Here is a 6,319-nt window from a genome sequence, read left to right as displayed (position 1 = left end):
AATCCTCTCCACGACCAATTTAGCATCAGCATCACTACTGGGTATGAGAAAAAAGAGGATAATTTACCTGCCCCCACAGCATATGGAGAAACTGTGGTTATCCTCTGACTCTGAATCTTCATTAAATAATTGACCAAAGCTATATATTAGCATTTGATTAGGGACTAATTGAATATGCAAAGTCAAATGATACAATGCTAGGCAAGTCAAACATACAGTTCGTATATGATAAAAAGGCATTTGAACCTAAGTGAAGCCAGATGCTTAGAGCTTTGTTTAAAAGACCAGTGGGCATTTCTGTTTCTCTAACTCCTTCTGTTGCAAGCTTGGCATGCAAGTCCCCTATAGTTTTGTAACCAACAAGTTTTTTAGTTTCCCTTTTCTTTCCTCTCTCTCTCCCTCTGAAGAAATAGCTTTAGTCTTAGAAGCCAGCATATTAGTTCTACAGCCCAAAATGATAACCTGTAGCTCTTGAGTGATGCATAGATCTTTCAGCACGCCACTGTGCCTTGGCAGGGTAGGTCTTGTAGCAATGGTAAAGTACTGTATGTTAGCAGTACTATGTGGTATTTTATTGTTCGGAACTGTTGGAATAAATCACTGCTTTGGGTAGTCTTTCATCTCACTGATACTGATAGGCACTTCTGAAAATGTAATTAAAATTCTCCGACTAAAGTAGCATGATTGTTCTCACACTGTCTGTCGTCCATGGAACCCTTCCAGGTAATTCACAGAGACACCAACTCCATCACAATGATGAGGCATGCACAGCTGGGGAAAAAAAGGCAGCCTCTTTGCCTTAGCGGCAGGGTTCAATTGTTCATTCATTGGTCCTCAAGCACAGCTCACTTGTATTCATCTCAGAGCTCCTTCATTACTTCTGATTGTGTAGGCTGCTGCATATAAATGGAAGTCTCTTAATGAGACCTCTGTTCAGTTTTGGGGAACGTAAAACAATGAATTCAGTCATTCTCTGGCTTTCTGGTGATACCAAATCTGGAGGGGCAGCAAATGCCCAGGACAACAGAACTAAAATACAAAGTCATCTGCAGAGAATGAAGCTACAGGGGTGCCAACATTTGGTACTAACAGTGATAAATTCCTGGACCTGGACATTTGGAAACTTACTGATAGAGAGTAAGATCAGGTATAAACAAGTAGCCAGAGCCTTTATGTTGCATTCACATTGAAGTGATGTCAGATTTTCACTTTGCCTCATTATTTTTCCTGTGTTACTGTTCCTCTAGCAGCTCTAAGGTGCTGGAAAAGGGTAATACAACTCTTGAAGAGATTAATGCTAATCCATCTTTCTCTTCTGTGCATCCAACACAATGAGGTCCTGGCTGATGAGAAGGCCTCACAAGTGCTAGTATAATAGAGAGAATTAATAATAATGATGTTCAAAGGAAATGGAGAGCAGTTTCAGTTAGCTCTCTCCAAAAATAATCTGTTTGGCATGTGCCCCACAGATTTCCCTTGTCCTGGGGAAACCATGAGAACTGCTTACAGATTTACATTTTCAGGTTTGCTCATGGCACTGAAACTGTGATAAATTGCTTGCCAAACCAACACACTCCCTTTTAAATGATTATCAATGTTGGGGGGTGGGCAGGGAGTTGCAGGCCTTTGAGATGATTTAAAACAGAGATTCCCAACCACTGTGCTGCAGCCCAGCATTAGGCCGAGAAGGGTTGGCTGCCGGGTCATGGCACAAGCTTTAACCACTGCTAGCAACAGTTCTGTGCCCAGGCCATGCCCACACCATGCTGACTAGCTGAGCGAGAATGTCCTCATCTGGCCAATGACTGTGACTTTAGCTTTTGAAATTGGACTGTGGTAACTGTCATGTTTCTGCCATGGCAGGGGGTCGGACTAGATGATCTGCTCAGGTCCCTTCCGACCCTAGAAACTATGAAACTGTGGCTAGTCACTTCTGTATCAAACGTAGCGGCTAAGAGATGATCAAGCAAACTTCATTGGATTGTTATTTTTGAAAGAGTGCTTTTGTGAAAAGGGGCAATGAGGTTCTGAACAGCAGAGTAGGGAGCCGCTTCTGATCCTCGCAACCCACCCGTGTAAAAATTATGTTTAAATATGTAAATTAGATTGTTTCTATACCCAGCCCACCAAAATTCTTTGAGTGAGTTTTCCAGTCCCCAGTATAAAAAAAGTTGGGAACGACTGCTTTAAAGAGAGTCAGCATAAATAGAGAAGTGTGCAGCCCTGAAATAGGGCAGGGATCAAGGGAAAAGTGTGAATTTCCCAAATGAGCAAGAATGGTTGTTTCATATCTACCACAGTGTAAATATTTGCTCATAGGCATTTGCCTTTGTGCACTGACTTCTGACTCTGCAATGTTTTCCTTTCCCCCAACTATTGCAACACTCTTCATTTATGGTCTCATTCTTTAGCTGAAGAGGACTAAATGGAACTCGGTACAGAGCCCACATATGTCCTTTTCCATCCAAGAAAGTAGTTATATAGTGATTTGCTATGCTGCATCCTTTTTTCCCCCCTCCGGAAAAGCAAAGTTGATACCTTGAAAGTCCTCTCAGTCCCTGTTGTCCTGGAGATTTAAAGATTGGATTTTTGCTTTCTGCATGATAATGCAGAGAACCACCCAATAGTCACCTTTTGTGTTTTATAATGGGGTGACTCATGGATGTACCTCTGGTGGCTGGCTTTAGATTGTCTGATTCTGGTTACTACTTGTTACCTCTATTTCTTTTCTGTCTCAATGGCTTCTGTGGAGTGGCATGGCATACAGATTGTTAAAAAATGACTATTTAGTATTCAGTAAAGTGGAAACAGAATAGGCAAATGCTACAATGCATTAGATAGAATAATTGAGGCGCCTGGAGAGACAGAAAAGCATTGTTTTGCCCTGGCTCATCTATTTAGTTAGGCATTGAGATGATGGAAAACAGCGATCCAAAACAGTCCCCATGAACATTGAGAGAGAGGACCTGAAGGGATGTATCATTAGCTCTATAAAATGTTTCTCAGTGCAGTATCTGTACCAGGGGTTTCAAGCTCATTTGGTCCCCCAAGCTAGATCTGGACCAATGAGCTCCTTACGGGCTGGATCCAGACCACCTCCAGCAGCAGCAGGGAACTGCGGGAGTTAATGCATCTGTTGATCACTCTGCCACCATCAAAATATATCTACGGTAGGTGTTACCTCCAAATTCCCAGCCATGGCTTCTGATGTAACATAGCACACCCCTGATTGAACCTGTAGCACACACTTTCTTGCATCTCATACATGTGGATTTAATATGGTTGTAGAGTTGGCTGTATTATGGATGGGGGAAGCAGGGGTGAGAACTAGGTGGCAGTCACTAGAAGCATTACATGATGTCTTTGGGGGGCTGGAGCAAGCTCACCATCTGCCTTGTCAGGGCTGCATAGTAAATATAAGACATGTTTCATGCAGACATCTGAAGATGTCAGCCATATACAAGGTCTTTGGTCGTATATATCCTATCCCATGTGTTCATCCTCTGGGGCAGTTACATGATGCTTACAGCTCTGGCATTCCCCTCAGTTCTGTACTGCCTTCCAAACTATAAATCTGTCAGCTGTCCTCCTGCTGGAGTTCCTTGTCTGTCTCTAGGGCAGCAGCATGGTCAGAAGTCCTGATAAGAAACTGGCTGGCATTAAGTTTACTGAACTGTTCCTTTTTGCACAACATTGGAATTTAATATTGTGCCAAGTTGCCTTAATAGCTACATTTTGCTTTCTACTTAAAGGTAGCGGAGTGAATCCAACAGCTTTCTAAAGAGACTAAATTACTTCTTTAACTGAAGCTCTTCTCTCTGCTGTTAGTGTGAGCCAGCTGAAAGTGAAACATGAATTAAAGATTCTTGTGAAGTAGGGATAATCACCTAACAAGGCAGACCATTAATGTTACTTTATCACTCCCTGATCCTCCCTGAGTGCTCTTGCTAATGAAGCAGTGAAAAATCTATCAGGAGAAAACTGTTAACTTAATGTATTTAATTGTATCAGTGGCAGATGCAACAAGGCCTCTAACAGACAATGTATTCCCATTAGAATTGGTTTACTGATTATTGTGCATTCCAGCTGGCAGAAGGTCCTTCTTGTACATAAAGCAGCTGTATCCTTCACAACTATCCCACCCCATCGTCCACTGGCAAACTGAGCCTGAAGAAAACTTGCACCCATGAGATTTGATATTGTGGAGATTGTGAGTTCCAAAATCAAGAAAGCACTCAACACCTTGTATTGGCCACCACAAGTATTCATTTATTTTGAGAATTCTGGCACGTGACTAGGACTCCCGGGGATCTTGTATGCATTCAGCCTTATTCCTAGAAAATCAAATTGGATTTGCCATTCCAAATACATAGGAAATTGTCACTTCCATTACATCAAATTAAACTCAACACAGTCATACTGGTGGACATACTCTCCAGGGCTAGGGACAAAAATGACACCTCAATCGGTATACGTGTTTGCAAACTGATTCAAATCTGTAACACCACAAAAGTTCAGTGCACATAAGCCACTTTCAAAGTGCTGAATCGGGTTTAAGTTAAACCTGGATAGATGTAGTATCAGACTTAACTGATTTAGGTTAAATCCATTTCTTGAATTTCTGTCCCATATTCCCTCCAAATTCAAGTTAACTCATAGTCCCCCAGCATCCCACAATGCTTTGCTCCTACCCTATAAATCCCCTGCTCACGGGGCAAGCAGACTAGCCTTCGCCCCAGCTGTCTGCTCCAGCAGAGCATGGAAGCATGCTCTAGTGCCCTGCAGCTTCTAGCCTGGGCCACTGCAGGCATGTAGCTGCATTTCTGGAGTCAAAAGTAAATGTCTTCACTTGCCCATCAGTTCAATCTACGTAGCTTAGACAAATTTGCAAAAATTAAATCAGTTCAGCCCTGGGCTTTATAACGGTCTGTGCTTAGCCCAGGTGTCTCCTTTTGCAGTCATCCCACAAAGTATCTTCGAGACGAGATAGACACTGTAGCAGTCCCAGAAGGTTAAAAAAATCCAGGACCTGCAGGTCAAGTGAGAAGGCAAATACCAGAATTGGGGTTTCCTCATAGAGAATGTCTGCTGGTAGTTCACTGGATTCAGCAATATAATTCATTTCCTGTAGAGTCTGTGGAGGCACCTTGCATGGCTGGTGAGAGAGGGTTTTCCTTCTCATATCTGGACTACTTGGTTGTCTGAACTTGGTTTCTATAGTAGGTTGGAACATGTTTTTCTTTTATCTTTTTTGAATTAGTCATGCCAATTGTAGGTAAAATATTTGGAACAAAAATCTCCAGTATCTGTTAGTATATTCTCTTTCAGACAGAACCCTGAAAATTTTCAGTTCAAGTGTCATTTATGCATGTTATATCTAAATACATTCTGGCATATGCTTGGGCTCTCCATAGGCAGGAAAATAGATTTGATTTTTTTTCCTTGATAATTTTAGTTAAAATATTTAAGTTCTGCAAAGGTGGCAAAATATTGGGAGAAACAGTTTAACTTGCTGTTGTCTTGGAAAGTAAATAATGCAACTTGCCATTGTCTGAGATCAGGCTGTCAAAGAATAAGATTTTTAGATTTTTGTAGCTGAAATTTAGTTACCAAACAGTTTTGTTTTTCAGAAGACAAAGTAAACACTATATCTGATTTACTTTGAATATATTCCACCTGTTTATAAGGCATAGACTATTATCAATATTATTAAAACTTAGAAAAAGTATGGTATTTTCATTTATGATTTTACACATGAATACACATGCTGGACCTCATGCCTGATTTACACAGATGTGAGACTGCAGTAACTCTGTTAAAGCCTGTGGAATTGCCCTGTTGTTCAAGACATGACCAAAGTGATTCTGGGGTTGAGTAGTTACCAACCAGCACTTTCTTCCAGGTCTGATATTTTACATGTTATCTCTTTAAAATGCCATGAACCAGCTGCTTTTGTGTATTTGAAATGCAACAAACCATGGTCTCTTCTGAGAACAAATAAGTCTGAAGCTGAAGCTAAACCTTGTCAGTTGTGGCACCTATCAGAGACTGTTGATAACAAATATATTGAAATATCATGTTTTAGTTCGGATATTTTTAGACATGCATTCAAAAGATTCTGACCAAATAAAGCCAACCAAAGCATCAAAGCCCGTCATCTCCTTGTATACATGTGCAAGAGCTAACCACATCGTTTGCCAAGGCCCTCAACAAGTCTTCTGACAAAAGAGGGAAGAGAAGTGTTGCCAATCCTGATAACTGACAAAAAAGTCCATCAAAACTAGACCTTTCTACATCAGAGAAAAGCAGAAGAGGGCTG

The sequence above is a fragment of the Gavialis gangeticus genome, unplaced genomic scaffold, assembly GCF_001723915.1.
Source record: "Gavialis gangeticus isolate Ggan-Ray unplaced genomic scaffold, GavGan_comp1, whole genome shotgun sequence".
Lineage (NCBI taxonomy): Eukaryota > Metazoa > Chordata > Crocodylia > Gavialidae > Gavialis > Gavialis gangeticus.
The sequence above is the reverse complement of the archived record's forward strand: the minus strand, read 5'-3'. Positions refer to the sequence as shown.